We start from the raw sequence: 16,831 nt of genomic DNA, 5'->3' as shown, positions 1-16,831 counted from the left end.
TTTTGGGGGGGTCCCCCATTTTAATAGCTAGTAAAGGCTAGGTATTCAGCTGGGGGCTGATATAAGTAGCCTGGGAAGCTCCGTGGGTATTACCCCCTTCCCAGGCTTCAAACATCTGCCCCAGCTGTCTGCTTAACCTCCGCTAGAGCCTAAAATTACGGGGAACCCCACGCCAATTTTTTTTTTAATAAATCCTTTATTTTAACACTAAATGACAAGTACAGTATTCAACACTGTCACTGTACTTCATATATATGTGACTGACATGTTTCTATCTATCTAATCTATGTATGATTCTCTATTCCTTCTATTCTAAATTGTCGGGTACAGATGCTGAATTGCCGGCCGGCTTTTTTAAAGAGAAGGGTGCATGGAAACACTATTATATTTTTTAATAAATCCTTTACACTAAATGACAAGTACAGTAAGCAACACTGTCACTGTACTTCATATATATGTGACTGACATGTTTCTATCTATCTAATCTATGTGTGAAGCTCTATTCTTTCTGTTCTAAATTGTCGGGTACCGGTGTATGCCGCTGATGAAAATGGATGATAGTAATGTTGTTGTTGTATGCCTTATGTTTATGAGTGACAGTTTTCCTGCTATATACCTGCATGTCATAAGAATTTAAATTAAAAAAGGACCATGTTAAATTCAAATCTGTTTTTTTTTAATTTTTACCGGTGTTTGGTATGCGTTGGAAAAGGGGTAGTCTTATACGGTGAATATATCCTAAACTCTATATTTTAACAGTAAAGTAGGGGGGTCGTCTTATACACCAGGTCGTCTTATACGCCGGAATATACGGTAGCTTATATTCTGGGAGCTTAGAGTGTGGTTAATTACTCCTGCACAACCATACTGCAGACTAGGTGGAACTTCAGGTCCCAGTCACAATAGTACCTTAGGCTGGACAAAGCATATGCCGCCTAGACCATCTAGTCATGACATCTTCATCACCAGCACCACCCACAGAATGAATACAGCATTGCTGCTGCCAGAAGCAGATGTCACAGGAGCAAGTCTTGATGGGAATGTGACAATACCTTGAAGGGAATCTCCACCCAGACCTCCATGAAGGTGTCCAACTCATATATGTGGTGGTTTCTATTACTTTTAGATTTCCATTTCACTGGCCATAAAACACTAGTTTTTCAGTTACTTCCAGTTTGTGGATACGTCAGAGCTCTAGTGGGGAGTTCCCACAAACATTTAACTCTACTTCCTAAAAGATATAGTAATCGTCTACAATACCTGCTTTCTACAGTGTTACGGGCTCACCTGGTGTGGTAGATTCTCTAAGCCATATGATAAAGTGAAGGACATTTAGTATAATATAGTCAGTCAAAGACTTGCAGCAGTGTTGATAGAGTGAAAAGCTCAAGAGAAGTTTTTATTAGGCTGTGTGCCCACTATGCGTTTTTTAAGCGTTTACGCAGTGGCTCTTCCGCTGCAGAAACGCTTAAAAAAACGTTTGGTAGAAGGTCTGCCATGTTCCCCAATGATAATCCCCATGTGCTGTGCACATGCTGCGGAAATTTCCGCTGCGGATTATCATTGCGGAAAAATCCGCAGCACTACCAATTATTTTGCGGAAGCGCGGCGTTTTCGCCGCCATTGACTTGCATTGGAACACATGGAATCCGCATCACTGCATCTGTACATGCAGAATCCATGCGTTTAAATGTGCGGATGGTACCCAGGTCTGGAGAAGAGGAGACTCTCCTCTGGACCCGGGTACCATTGTACCTGTAAAAAAAAGAATAAATATACATTATACTTACCTTCTGATGGCCCCTGGTGTCCTTAGCGATGCGTCTCGGCTTGCCAGCAGCTCGCGATGGTCTGAAAAGGACCTGCCATGACGTAATTTAGTCATGTGATGGGTAACGCGACTGCTGACGTCGGCAGGTCCTTTAGTGTACCGCGAGCTGCCGGCAAGCCAGGATGCATCGGAAAAAGACACCGTGGGCCAATCGAAGGTAAGTATAATATTTATTTTTTATTTTTTACCATTCTTTCGGTCACACTATATAAATCCAGCTGTTTGCATGGATTTATATAGTGTGACCAAGTTGTCAAGCACTTTCCAAGTGATGCTAAAATCGCTTGGAAAGCGCTTGACAACCCACATGCGGAAATGCATATGAAGAACGCTTCACTTCCGCTTTTCCCTGGCAGGAAAAACGCATGTACAATCTGCATGCTTTTTTTCTGCCAGGGAGATGCAGAAACGCTCAGGAAAAATCTGGGAGCCTGGGAAGGGGGTAATACCCACGGAGCTTCCCAGACTACTAATATCAGCCCCCAGCTGAATACCTAGCCTTTACTAGCTATTAAAATGGGGGACCCCCCCAAAAAAATGACGTGGGGTCCCCCCTATTTTAATAGCTAGCAAAGGCTAGGCAGACAGCTGGGGGCTGATATTAATAGCCCAGGAAGGGTGCCATGAATATTGGCCCCCTCCCAGGCTAGAAACACCAGCCGTCAGCCGCCCCAGAAATGGCGCATCCTATGGATGCGCCAATTCTGGCACTTAGCCTCGCTCTTCCACGCTGCCCTGTAGCGGTGGCAGGGGGTAATAGGGCTGGGGTTCATGTCAGCGCCAGCTGCCATGAAGCCCAGGTTAGTAATGATGGGCGTCTATAAGACACCCCCATTACTAACCTACAAAGTGTTAAAAAGAAAAAACACACACTACACCAAGAAAAAAATAATTTATTTGAAATAAACCACACCATTTTATTTAATTCTTAGTTTACTAAAAAAAAATAGTTACCTGTCCACGTTCCTGCGCTGATCTCCCATGCACAGCTGTCACATCTGGAGATGGTGACAGCTGTGCATGGCTGCTGTAAGCTCACGCTGCCGGGAATACGTCCGCTCCCGGCAGCGGGAGCCACTGACTGAGGTCACCGGAGTGCATTCAGGCAGCGCAGCTCCGGAGACCTCCTTTACGGCACTGCTGTACCGTGGGAATTTCTCACGATACAGCAGGGCCGTAAAGGAGTTGACCGGAGCAGCGCTGCCTGAACTCCGGCGAACCCGCTTATGCAATGACGGGGCTGCTTTACGGCCCCGTCATTCTAGCGGCGGCAGCGGTTCAGAGCGGTCACATTCTATGTGGCTGCTCTGAACTGGAGATCTTCGTGGGACACTCGTGGACTACTACGGAGGGGTAAGGATAAGGTTGTGGTTTATTATTTTATATTTTATTACAGGAGCTCGATGGCTTCGGGGAATTAGGTGTCTAGGTGAGTATAGGTGTAGTTTTTTATTTTTTACTTTATTTTAGGTGGCGATCGGCGGGGACAGGTAATGTATGAACTAATTTATTGTAGGTAACCACTGGCCACCAATGACATGTATTTAACATTTATTGGGGACACAGTAGGGCAATTTATATAGCAGGATCAGGCTGATGGGAACTACTGCTCCCATCGAGCTGATCCTGCTGGCATGTGAGTTCATGCAATGCAGTCAAGCATGAACTCACATGAACCCTCCGAGGGCACCGCGGCTACTTCAAATGAACAGCTGATCGGCATCACCTGATACCTCAGCTGTTCATTTGAAATAACCGACGGGAAAGCGCAGCACAGAACGGGAAAGCCGGCGGTGAAGTCTTTTCACTGCCGGCTTCCCCGCCCGGGTCCTTCGCTCCCCGCTCCTTTGTGCTGCACTCCCCGCCCGGTCCTAACTTACGATCGGGATGGGAGGTGGCGAGGGGAGCGGAGGATCGGGGTGGGAGGCTACGGGGAAGCAGTATGGGGCTGTGTGATTGTTTAAAAGCCGGCGGCTTTTTACCGCCCGCCGGCTTTTAAACAATCAGGAGAATTCTCCCACGCTGGGATGGCATTCTGATGACAGGCTGGATCGCGCTGCCATCCAGCTTGTCATCCTTCAGAGACACTGCAGAGCGCAGGCATTATGGGAACTTCCGATTCCGGTATTCGATATTGTAAAAGTATCGGAATTAAGTATCGGAATTCCGATACCGCGAATATCGGCCGATACCCGATATTACAGTATCGGAATGCTCAACACTACTTGTCACAGAAGCGATGCGAACTTCCCAGCTCCGGACACAGCGCTGCGCTTCTGTGACAAGTGAAAGCTGTCGGCACAGAAGCCCTGCGCTGTGTCCGGAGCTGGGAAGACACTGTGATGTGTCAGAAAAGTTCGCTAGGTTCTGTCTGTCTCCGCTGCTGGGAATACGCTGCGCTGTGTCCCAGGCCTGAGAAGACACAGCGCAGCGATGTGTCAGTTTCAGCACAGAAGCGCTGACTATCTGGACCTACCGCCGCCGTATTTTAACTCCCTCCACCTTATATTAACTCCCACATGGCAGGGATACGGCCACGGCAGCTTATTAACACCCCCAGAGTATCCCCGCATGTCAATTTCTGAAAGTTCAAAAACATTACCGGCGTATAAGACGACCCCAGACTAGACAGAAGATTTTTCAGTCTTCAAAAGTCGTCTTATACGCCGGAATATACGGTAATTACAGTTTATACCTGCTCTGGTTCACTCTTGTTGTTCTGCTTTTGAGTCCTATTTCTGACTTCACCTCGTGTTTAGACTATTCTTCTGTGTGACAATTCTGCTCCTGTCCCTGATCTCCTGGTATTGGTTTGACTTTATGAGTCATTATGACCATTTACTGTCAGCCTGCTGCACCAGCCAGCAGCCACTCCAAGGATTCAACTCAGAGTCTTTGTGTAAATTCAAATCCCTGTAGGAAGGGGTGAAGGACAGGAACCTAATATATGGAGTTGCTGGCACAAAACCTGTCTGGGGAAGACTTATTTGGAGCTAACAAGTAGAGATGAGCGTTGTTCTACTCGAACTGTTCGTCAATCTCAAATTCGAGCTGTTTTGGGCGGTGTTCGAGCCGGTCGGCGAACACGAACAATTTGAGAAAAATTCGGCTGTTCGAGGTTATGTTCGATAACTGTTCGTGCACCAAAATCATAACTGGATTTTTTCTCAGTAATGATGAAAATTAATGTTAATACGCAGTTTGAGTGTACAGCGGGGTGGGGGGAGGGGCAGGGGATGGATCTCTGCAGGAACAATGAAGATCTCCATTTTTTTTTCTCTTTCCCGCATTTGCAGTGGGGAGGTGCAATCTGTTGCTGTGTGCGCTATACCTTGTTAATTTCAAGCCAATTTTCGCACAAATATACAGATAGCTTGGGAGTAGGGAATAGTTGTGATTGCAGTCCTTTTAAGGACTAGGTTACAGCATTTCCTACGACTTTTATCAGGCAGGTCTGTGCTCTTAAATAGATAGATTGTGGGAGTAAAGACTAATTGTAATTGGAGTCCTTTTCAGGACTAGGTTACATCAGTTCCTATCAGTTTTTGCCAGGCAGGTCTGTGCCAGTGCTGTGCAAGTTTTTTTCACAGCATTTGGCTGAATCTAGCAAAGCTAATCCTTTTTGGCCTATTGCAGAGTGTGTTAGTCAGTGGAGTAGCCTATCTGTGTTGCAAGATATACCACCTGTGTATAGAATACCAATTTTTTTACTGCACCTAGTGAAGTAAAATCTTTTGGGCATAGCATCATTCTATTAGTCCATCTATACAGACCTCCATCAGGTTGCAAACTGAATATAATTTTTTTCTGCATCTAGCTCTGAAAAAATATTTGGGCTTCTAGCGGTGTGTGGGACTTGGTCTATTAGTCCATCTATACTGACCTCCATCAGGTTGCAAATTAAAAATAATTTTTTTCTGCATCTAGCTCTGAAAAAATATTTGGGCTTCTAGCAGTGTGTGGGACTTGGTCTATTAGTCCATCTATACTGACCTCCATCAGGTTGCAAATTAAAAATAATTTTTTTCTGCATCTAGCTCTGAAAAAATATTTGGGCTTCTAGCAGTGTGTGGGACTTGGTCTATTAGTCCATCTATACTGACCTCCATCAGGTTGCAAATTAAAAATAATTTTTTTCTTCATTTATCTCTGAAAAAATATTTGGGCTTCTAGCAGCGTGTGGGACTTGTTCTATTAGTCCATCTATACTGACCTCCATCAGGTTGCAAATTAAAAATAATTTTTTTCTGCATCTAGCTCTGAAAAAATATTTGGGCTTCTAGCAGTGTGTGGGACTTGGTCTATTAGTCCATCTATACTGACCTCCATCAGGTTGCAAATTAAAAATAATTTTTTTCTGCATCTAGCTCTGAAAAAATATTTGGGCTTCTAGCGGTGTGTGGGACTTGGTCTATTAGTCCATCTATACTGACCTCCATCAGGTTGCAAATTAAAAATAATTTTTTTCTGCATCTAGCTCTGAAAAAATATTTGGGCTTCTAGCAGTGTGTGGGACTTGGTCTATTAGTCCATCTATACTGACCTCCATCAGGTTGCAAATTAAAAATAATTTTTTTCTGCATCTAGCTCTGAAAAAATATTTGGGCTTCTAGCAGTGTGTGGGACTTGGTCTATTAGTCCATCTATACTGACCTCCATCAGGTTGCAAATTAAAAATAATTTTTTTCTGCATCTAGCCCAGCCAATAGTTTTGGCCTAATACCACAGTTTGGCCACTCAGCTCTGCTCGGTTACCATCCATTGTTTTTTTGTGCAAACAACTCCAGAGTTGTGAATTAGTTAACCACCAAAATGAGTGGAAAAAAGCCTGCTGCTGGTGGAAAGGGGAATAGGCGTGTTGGGAAGGGGAAAAAAGGTTGTGTCCGTGGGGTAGGTGCAGAAGAAAGACCATCTTCCAGCCAAACTAAAATGTCTACTTCTTTTAGCGGACAATGTGATAAGATCCCTTTATTACGGCCACGCCAATCGCTACAAATTCCAGATGAGGCACAAAAACAGCAGGTGCTTCAACGGATATCAAGTGCTCCTTTAAGTGGGCTCTCCTCCACATCAACTTCAACATCACAAATACTCCAGTCCTCAAAGGTGTCACCCAAATCGCACTTGCTTCCTCACAGCTCCCAAATCTCCAGCTGCCCGTCTGAGTATGAGGTAGAACAGATGGTTGAGTCTGCAGAGCTGTTTACTCATACTATAGCCTGGGAATCAGAGGTCGACTCCAGCGCTTCTGTGAATCCAGACGAGGAAATGATCTGCACTGATGCCCAGAATCTTTATGAGTCGGATCCAGGACCAGACGCAGAAGGTTCTGACCATAATGTAGACCCTCATTCCCAAACTGTAACTCCTGTTGGTGGAGACAATGAGGAAGACGATGATAAGACTCAAATACCTGATTGGAGCGACAACTTTAGTTTTTTGTCAGGGCAGGAACAGGTTGGCTCTGAGGACGACGGGTGTGATAACGCACAGGGTGATGATGATGAGGTCGGAGATCCCACTTACTGTCAACCCACAGTCAGCCAAGAGATGAGGTCAGCAGAGGAGGTGGAGGAAGATGCTAGTGACGACGAGGTCAGGTTGCGCCTTCCTGGACAGAGACGTAGTACTGGAAGCACGTCAACAACTGCATCCTCAAACACAACTCTGCCTCTCACCACAAGTCGTGGTGGCTCTTCAGGTCGCATGGGTGCTAAGCCTTGCATAGCCTGGGCATTTTTTCAGATCGATAAAGATGACCCAACTCGTGTTATCTGTAACATTTGTCAGCAAAAGCTAAGTAGAGGCCAAAAAATACATAGTTTGAGTACTTCATGCATGAACCGGCACATGGACATGAAGCATAAGTTGCAGTGGGAAGCTCAGTGTGCTACAATGCGGCCTAGCCGGCCGGGCCAATCACCGTCTGCCATATCTTGTGCATCCGCGGCCTCTTCATCCTCTGTGACTGGGGGGACAGCAGTCACACCTGTTTTGGGGCGCAGACCTGCCACCTCTTTACCCGCAACAGCCAGCGTGATTGGCAGGTCATCATTTTCTTTGGAGGTGGTAACACCAGCTGGTGTTGAGCGCTGTCCGACATCGATAGCACCACCTTTGGATCAAGGCAACCTAACATGTCCGCCTGCATCTTCCTCACAGACCGGCAGTTTGCCGGGGACACCCTTATCAACCCCGTCTAAGCACAATAGCCAGCCCTCGGTCCCTCAGATGTGGACAAGTAAAAGACCATTTCCTCCTAGCCATGAGAAAGCTAAGAGGTTGAATTTCACCATCTGCAAGCTCTTGGCTACAGAAATGCTGCCTTTCCGCCTGGTGGACACAGAGGATTTTCGAGACCTTATGTCCGTCGCAGTGCCCCAGTACCAGATGCCCAGTCGGCACTACTTCTCAAAGAAAGGTGTGCCTGCGCTCCACCAGCATGTCGCACACAACATCACCGCTTCTTTGAGAAACTCTGTGTGTGACAGGGTGCATTTCACCACAGACACTTGGACGAGTAGGCATGGACAGGGGCGTTACATGTCGCTGACTGGGCACTGGGTAACTATGGTGACAGCAGGACAAGGGGCTGCTGTCCAAGTCTTGCCGTCCCCACGAGTTGTGCGTCAATCCTCTTTATGTCAAAGTTCCTCCACTGCTTCTGCCTCCTCAACCTCCTCTCGGTCTTCCACCTGCACCCAAAGCCTGTCTGGTCATGCCACAAGCTTTCTAACTGCGCAGAAGGGATCCTGCACACCTCCTTACTATGCTGGCAGTAGGGCTCAACGTCATCAGGCGGTTTTTACATTGAAATGTCTGGGAAATGTGAGTCACACAGCTGAGGAGTTGTGGTCAGCTCTGGAGAACCAATTTCATGAATGGTTGTCTCCACTGGACCTGAAACCAGGGAAGGCCGTGTGCGACAATGCTGCAAACCTGGGTGCGGCCCTTCGCCGGGGCAATGTCACACACGTGCCTTGTATGGCTCACGTGTTGAACCTGGTTGTCCAGCAATTTTTAGCCCACTATCCCAGACTAGATGGCCTTCTGCAGAGGGCACGGTCGCTGTGTGCTCACTTCCGCCGTTCGCATCCCGCAGCTCAGCGACTTACATCTCTACAGAAGTCGTTGGGCCTGCCACTTCACCGGCTAAAATGCGATGTGCCTACCCGGTGGAATTCAACTCTGCACATGTTGCAGCGACTGTGGCAGCACCGACAAGCCCTGGTGCAATACGTTCTGACGTATAGCCTGGGCCAACGAGATTCAGAGGTGGGGCAAATCACGCTGGAGGAGTGGTCTCAGATCAGGAACCTATGCACCCTTCTGCACAGTTTTGAAATGGCGACGAAGATGTTAAGTGCTGACGATGCCATTATCAGCATGACTATTCCGGTGATTTACATGCTGGAGCACATGTTAAACAGAATTCGGAGTCAGGTGGTGGCACAAGAGGAAGTGGAGGAAGTAGAGGAGGAGGAGTTGTATGCGGAAGGGCTAACATCTGCAAGGTCCAGACGGTCGGCAGCACCAAGGCGGCAGGCATGTGAGGGTGGGGGAGATGGTTTTACCAGGGCGCATGGTAGCAGCCAAACTAGTGAGGAAGGTGCAGGAGCCCAGGAAGAAGTGGAGGACGAACTGATGGAAGACTCATCAGATGAGGGAGACCTTGATCACATTTCTGTTGTGCGAGGTTGGGGGGAGAGGACAGAGGAAGGAAGCATGATTGTTACCTCGCCACCAACACAACAGGGACTTGGTGCTCCTGGATGCGCAACACACATGAGTGCCTTCTTGCTGCACTACCTGCAACATGACCCTCGAATTGTGAGAATTAGAAATAATCCTGACTACTGGGTTGCCACACTGTTAGATCCCCGGTACAAAAGTAAATTTGCAGAAATTATTCCTGCCATAGAAAGGGATGCACGCATGCAGGAGTATCAGCAGAGACTGTTGCAGAATCTTACATGTGCTTTTCCACAAAATACCAGTGGTGCACGTAGTGAATCTCACAGTTCCAACTTGCCAACCGTGGGACCGTCAAGTGTTCAGCACTCAAACCGTAACAGAACCACAGTATCTGCTGGTAACATCAATTTTGCGGAATCATTTCACCACTTTTTTAGCCCATCCTTTGCAAGGCCACAGGAGACAAGAAGTCTGACACATAGTCAACGCCTAGAGACGATGGTACAGGAGTATCTCCAAGTAAACATTGAAGCCACGACTGTGTCACTGGACCCTTGCTCTTTTTGGGCTTCCAATCTGGATAAATGGCCGGAGCTAGCCACTTACGCCTTGGAGATCTTGTCATGCCCCGCAGCCAGCGTTCTGTCTGAACGTGTGTTCAGCGCTGCTGGTGGTGTGCTGACAGATAAGCGCACGCGGCTCTCCACTGATAATGTAGACAGACTCACGTTCATAAAGATGAACAAATCATGGATCCGAAACGACTTTTCTACCCCTGTGTCATCCTGGGGAGAGTAAAAGCTTGATGATTGGTTAAAATCACCCTACCAACCGTTTTAAGCTTTCAAATTACTAATCATGTTTATCTGTATCTTGACTGGAAAATAATTTGGGCTTTGTAGCAGTGAGCAGCACTGATCCTATTAGGCCATCTATAATAAGCTTCACCAGATTTAAAATTAAAAATAATTTTTAGCTGCATCTAGCCCGGAAAATAATTTTGGGGCTCCGAGATGCGCAAGACACATAAGTGCCTTCTTGCTGCACTACCTGCAGCATGACCCTCATATTGTCAGAATTCGAAGTAATCATGACTACTGGGTTGCCACACTCTTAGATCCCCCAAACTTTTCGATCAACCTTTTCATTTTAATAAAGACCAAAAAAATGGTCATTTTTGAAATTATAAGCATTAGCAGGTTGTTAGAAACTGAAATCAAACAGTTTTCAACTCAAAACTTTATTCTAGGTGATGTTACATTTTCACATAGGACCCCTTGTTCGAAAGGAGCTTCTGAACTCTCTCGTCCATTGAATTTGTCAGGTTTTGGATGGTTTCTGCTTCAATTGTTTTGCATGAGGACAGAATACCCTCCCAGAGCTGTTGCTTAGATGTGAACTGCCTCCCGCCATCATAGACACTCCTTTTAATGATGCTCCAAAGGTTCTGAATGGGGTAGAGGTCAGGGGAGCATGGGGGTCACACCATAAGTTTGTCCCCTTTTATGCCCATATCAGCCAGAGATGCAGATGTTTTATGTGCAGCATGAGATGGTGCATTATCATGCAGAAAAATGATCTTGCTGTGAAATACACGGTTCTTCTTCTTGAACCATGGCAGGAAGTGCTGTTTGAGAAAATCCACATACATTATGGAGTTCATCTTTAGCGCCTTCAGGGATCCTAAAGGGGCCGACAATCTCTCTCCCCATGATTCCAGCCCAAAACATTACTCCACCTCCTCCTTGTTGGCGCTGTAGCCGTGTTTGCGTGGGGTGTCCATCAACCAGCCATCCTCCACTCCATTCATCTGGACCATCGAGCGCTGCACGGCACTCATCCGTGAACAAAACAGTTTTGAAATCAGTCTTCATGTAATGTTTGGCCCACTGGAGCCGTTTCTGCTTGTGTGAAGTGGATAGAGGAGGTCGACAGGATGGCATATGCACAGCTGCAAACCTCTGAAGGACCCTGCATCTTGTTGTTCGGGGGACGTTGGAGGCACAAGCAGCTTCAAAAACTTGTCTGCTGCTATGACAAGGCTTTTTTGCCGCTGCTGTTTCAACCTGACGTAATTGCCTGTAGGAAAGAGTCCTCAATTTGCCCTTATCAGCACGCACACGTGTGTACTGTGAATCAGCTACATACTTCTTGATTGCCAAGACACTTCATCCTGATCATCGCACAATGTTGATTGTAGTCATGCCTTGACCTAAACACTCCACAATTTGTTGCTTCTCAGCAGCCGACACATCCTTTTTCTTTCCCATTTTGGCAGAAAATGTAGGCTGCTTAATAATGTGAGAGAGCCTTCTTAAGTAGTCTTGCCTTTCATTGGACACACCTGCCAAACTAATTAGCACAGGTGTCTGCAATTGCTTACAGTGATATAAAGAGCCCTGACACACATCACCATCAATGAGTTTAACTGACAAACAAACAAATTCTTCCCTTATCACTCCTAAACACTTTTTGCATAATAATTTGGAACGCGGTGTACATGTGCTTTTCCACAAAACACCAGTGGTTCACGTAGTGAATCTTACAGTTCTAACTTGCCAACCGTGGTCTGTATGGAATTGTTCAATAAAGGGCCCAAAATTAAGATAACATAGATGGGAGAGGTCTCTATGAATAGGAATTCCTAAGTATTTGATACCCTGTGAGGGCCAGGCAAAGGGAAAGTTGGACTGGATGGAATCCTATATGGATTTAGGGAGGGAGACATCGAGGGCCTCAGACTTCGCTGCATTGATTTTAAAATTTTACCATGTAACAAAGTGATCTATTTCAGCCATAACAGCAGGGATGGATATATGTGATTGAGTGATATATACTAGGACATCATCAGCAAATAGAGAGCACTTGTACTCGGTGCCTCCCACCTCAATCCACCTAATATTGGGGTTATGGCGAATTGATGAGAGCAGGTGCTCCGTCACTAGGATGTATAAGAGAGGGGACAGAGGACATCCCTGCCTTGTCCCATTGGTGATTGTGAAAGGTGATGAAAATGTTCTGACGCACCCCCTGGGCCTTGGGACACCCGGAGCCGGACCCTTTTTGGTGGATGCTGGTGGTTGTAGTCTTCGTGGCGGCGATCCGGTTCCGTGGCTCAGGGCGGTCAAACCAGTGGCGGAACTATTTATGTGGTTTTGATGTTTAAATGTCCGACTACGCCACCCGTGGATTGCGGTCAGAGTGAACCGCCGCTACAGGGCAGACCGCTAAGGCTGGTGTTGTGGGTGCAGCAGAGCGTAGCATAACTCCCCACGGGAGGAGTATAGCCTCAGGGCAGTGTATGCGGAGGATGGGGGTGATGGTGCAGGGCAGCAGCAGTAACGACACGGAGTCAGTGATGCAGTTCAGGGCCTTTACTCACAGTTCTTATTATCCAGACCACGTCTGCAGGTAACGGCTGCCCACGTCGTACTGTGCTCACCAGGTGAGGGGCTCAGACAACTCCCAGATAACTTTGGAGCGCTTCACAGGACCCCCTTTGTGTGTCCTTTGTCTGGCCTTTCTTACCAACACTTCTGTCCGGCTGCCTCGGGCCTCCTCTTGGTAAACTTGGCGCCAGTTTCCCTGACCCTATGTGGTGCCTTCCTAGCGGGTGGAGCAAGGGGCTGCGCCACATAAAATGTCAGAGCCTCCGGTTTCTAGCTGAGGGTCGTTTCCTGCCTCCACTAGTTCGGGGACCGGTCTCCCCCTTTGGCCTGACCCCTCCACGCAGGTGGATTCGGGCGTGCGGTGGCGACTCGCCCGTCCGCACCCCTGGGATCCCTTCATTCCTCGTTCCTGGAGCCTTCTCCGCTCCTCTTCCTTCCTTCTCCCTCCTGCAGGCCTGGGCCTCTGTTACTAGGCCCGCCTCCGGAGCAAAGCTCATGCAGAGCCCCTGCTCCCTGCCACTTCTGCTCAGACTTCTCTGCACTGAACTAAGATGGTGCCCACCTTTTATACTCCCTTCTCAATGCACCCAGGAACTGCTTCCTCCCTGCTCCTGCACTGCAGGGTTCCCCTTCCTCAGTGTTCCCTCCCCCCACTCCAGCCAGGGACAGGGACTGTCGTGCCCATCTCAGGGGCATATTGGTCGCCCTGCCCCACGGCAATGTGGTGTAATGCATGCAGGTGTCGGGTCCTGATCCACACTCCATCCTTATCTGAGAGTGAGATATCACACCTCTGGGTGAGGTGCAATACGTCTGTAGCAACCGAGCCCTCGGTGCTACAGTTCCATTTATCTTCAGCCTAGGTGACGTATTGTGATACAGGGCCGTGATTTTGGCTATAAAAGGGTCCCCTAGACCCCTACCCCAAGCTTTTTAAGAGAATCATATATGGCGTGCCAGGAGACTCTATGGAATGCTTTCTCAGCATCCAACGAGAGTATCTACTTACAAATTTTTAACTGCATCTAGCCCAGGAAATACTTTGTGCCTAGTAGCAGTGTCTGCTAGTCAGCGGATTATCCCGGCTGTTAAGCAAGCTACACCACCTGTAGTTTGGACACTTAATTTTTTCAAAGGAAATGCTTCGGGACCACGGGATACTTAGTGAAGAGCATCAGGAGGCACCCCAAGGCATAGGGGCTGGGACTGGCACTAGGATGCCTTGCGGTGGACAGCCGAGCTCGATCCTTATAAAAGCTTTTTAACTGCAGCAGCTTTAGTGGACGCTACTGGAGCTGGAATTACGCGGCTGCTGGCATGAGACTTGCCCTCCAATAGATCCTTGTAAATGGATTTAAAGTGTATTCATTCAAATTAGAGGGACAATTTAAATTAAAAAGCTTAGAGCTGCCTCCACCACAGGGGGGCTCTCTCGACCCACCAGCGGACAGGCACCAGTATTGGGAGAGGGGGGCTGGCCGTCAGGGTTCACCGCGGCTCTGGCACAAACCCGGCGACACGGAGGTGGCACGGGCAGGAGCGGACTGGCCGTCTCGGCTTCTCACTTTTTGGATTTTAGAAGGGCATGACATGCCTATATCTGTGTCTCCCCCTCCTTTTACTCCTCCACCTCTTTTCTTTTCGCATGACTATATGTACTTGTCACTTTTCCATGTGTTAGTTGTGTCTTCTGAGCAGTTTGTCAGCTTTTGGACACCTTTGAAGGTGTTTTCTATGTGTTTCTATGTGTTTTTGTTTGCCTGCCATTGGTTTTAACGGTGTTCGAAGGTGTTCGACGAACAGTTCGACGAACAGTTCGGCGAACACACGGGTGTTCGACGAACCGAACCGAACTCGAACACTACGGGGGTGGCTCAACACTACTAACAAGCTACCACATTACAGGAACATTTACTTCCACATTGTGTACTGGAAACACCAACCAAAAGGTTTTTCATACAAATTATCCAGGTCAACAAATGAACTATTTACAGTAGAAACAATCACCCATAAAGGAACATCAGAAACTATTTCCTGTCCAGAGCTTTCTTCTGACAATGAGCGGTATTAAGAAACGTAGCTGCTGGTTGGGACTTCCCTATTCCATAAAGGTATTTTCCAAACATTTTCATCAAAACGTGAGAAAATGAATTCACATAAAAGCCCCCAAAGCTTATGATTTCAAACATTCCAGCTCTTTAGCAATTTTCTTTTACCATCCAGAGAAGATAGAACAGATTTGGCCAACATCTTATGTATGCAGAAGGACAGTGCCCCCCGTTAAAACTGAATGAGATTACATACAGCTACGCCATCTGCATAGTGTTTATGTGAGGTTTCTTCAACAGTAAATTCCTTCAACCATGCCTTAAAGAGAATATGTCATTATGTTTTAGCTAAGTAATCTGAGAGCTGCGTGAGGCTGAGAACCTGATTCCAGCGATGTGTCACTTATCAGGCTTTGTATTGCTGTTTCAATTAAATCAGTGTTTTATCAGCAGAAGATTATCACTACAGAACTAGTCTCGTGCCTCCTAGTCCTCTTGTTCTATGTAACCACTCCCCGCACCACTGATTAGCAGCTTTCTGCCAATAAACAGTGTACACAGAAAGTTGCCGGTCAGTTGTGTGGATGGGGTTATACAGAGCTCAGCATTCTGAGCATTCTGAACACTGCTACTTCTGCAGCAGAGAAAACAGTAATTGTATCAAAATGACAGCAAGCAGACCAGCAAATGATACATCGCCGGAATCAGGGTCTTAGCTAATACATTATGCTGCTCTTGAAGGAGGGTGGAGGGAGATGAAGATGCTGTGACAACAAAAGGGTTATGTGATTACGTGTGACGTGTTAATGCGTGATATTTATATAAAAGAGTGTTTTGTTTTATCCCTATGGCTGGTGTTGTGTGTTTGGTTCTCCTCTAGGCTTTGCCTTAAGGCTGTCCTGGGGAAAGCGGGAGGTCTGTCTACTAGGGGAACCATACAGTACATAGGGATACAGTTTTAGCCCACTAGTTGGGAGGGGTTAGGAGAGTTTTTAGAGAAAATGTTTTTCCGGGTTAGTGGTAAAGTTTAAGACTCAGCTCAGTGCAGGTTCAGGTTCGGTGAAAGAGAGTGGAGTGGAGGGAAGGAAGGCTAAACAACACAGAGAAACAGATTTTAGATGGTAGATACAGCAGAGCTGAAAGTGTTCCATCAGTGCAAGTTTTCTAATGGAATGAATACACTTCTAAAGCTCTATCTGGATGCCGGGACAGTCTTGGGCCTAAGGTCCGGAAGAGATACTGAGAAGCAGACCTCTGTCTCCCTGATGAGGAAGATATTGCAGGGGAAGAGGAAGATGGTGGATTGCATGACAGGATGGGGACAAAGACTGGTAAGACACAGAAGCAATGGAACATCACCACAAAAGGACTGTATGCTGCAGCCATGTGTAAATGAATTGCACAATAAAGCCGAACGTGTAAACCTGGACCCAAGGTCTCTTTTCTTGTTTGCAGCTGGAACTGGTCCCAAGGACAGGGAGCTAATGAGGACTCCTGAAGTAACAGTGAGTAAAGGATGAGCTCTACTACACAGTACACTCCACTCAAATTCCTGTTTAGAAGAGGGGTTTCAGGGCAAAGAGAACTCAGTTCCGGCCCACAGCAAACTGGCCATTTACCCTCCTTCACTCTCAGATTACATAGAAAAAAACTGATGCCAGATTGATTTTGATGGACCTTGCTTTGTGCACTGGGCACAGTCATAGGGAACAAAAAATGACCTTACCCAATCAGCTGGAAGCTACAACTGTCCACAAGGGGCGCGGGAGATTGCCATGACATACATGCACTGCATCAGTCGGGAAGTCCTTCCCGACTATGACATACAGTATATCTACTACAAATGTCGGGAAGGGTAAATACAAATT

Source organism: Phyllobates terribilis, unplaced genomic scaffold (assembly GCF_046119375.1).
Source record: "Phyllobates terribilis strain yellow unplaced genomic scaffold, ASM4611937v1 Scaffold_2__4_contigs__length_985480577, whole genome shotgun sequence".
NCBI classification, from domain to species: Eukaryota; Metazoa; Chordata; class Amphibia; order Anura; family Dendrobatidae; genus Phyllobates; species Phyllobates terribilis.
Note: the sequence above shows the minus strand (reverse complement) of the source record.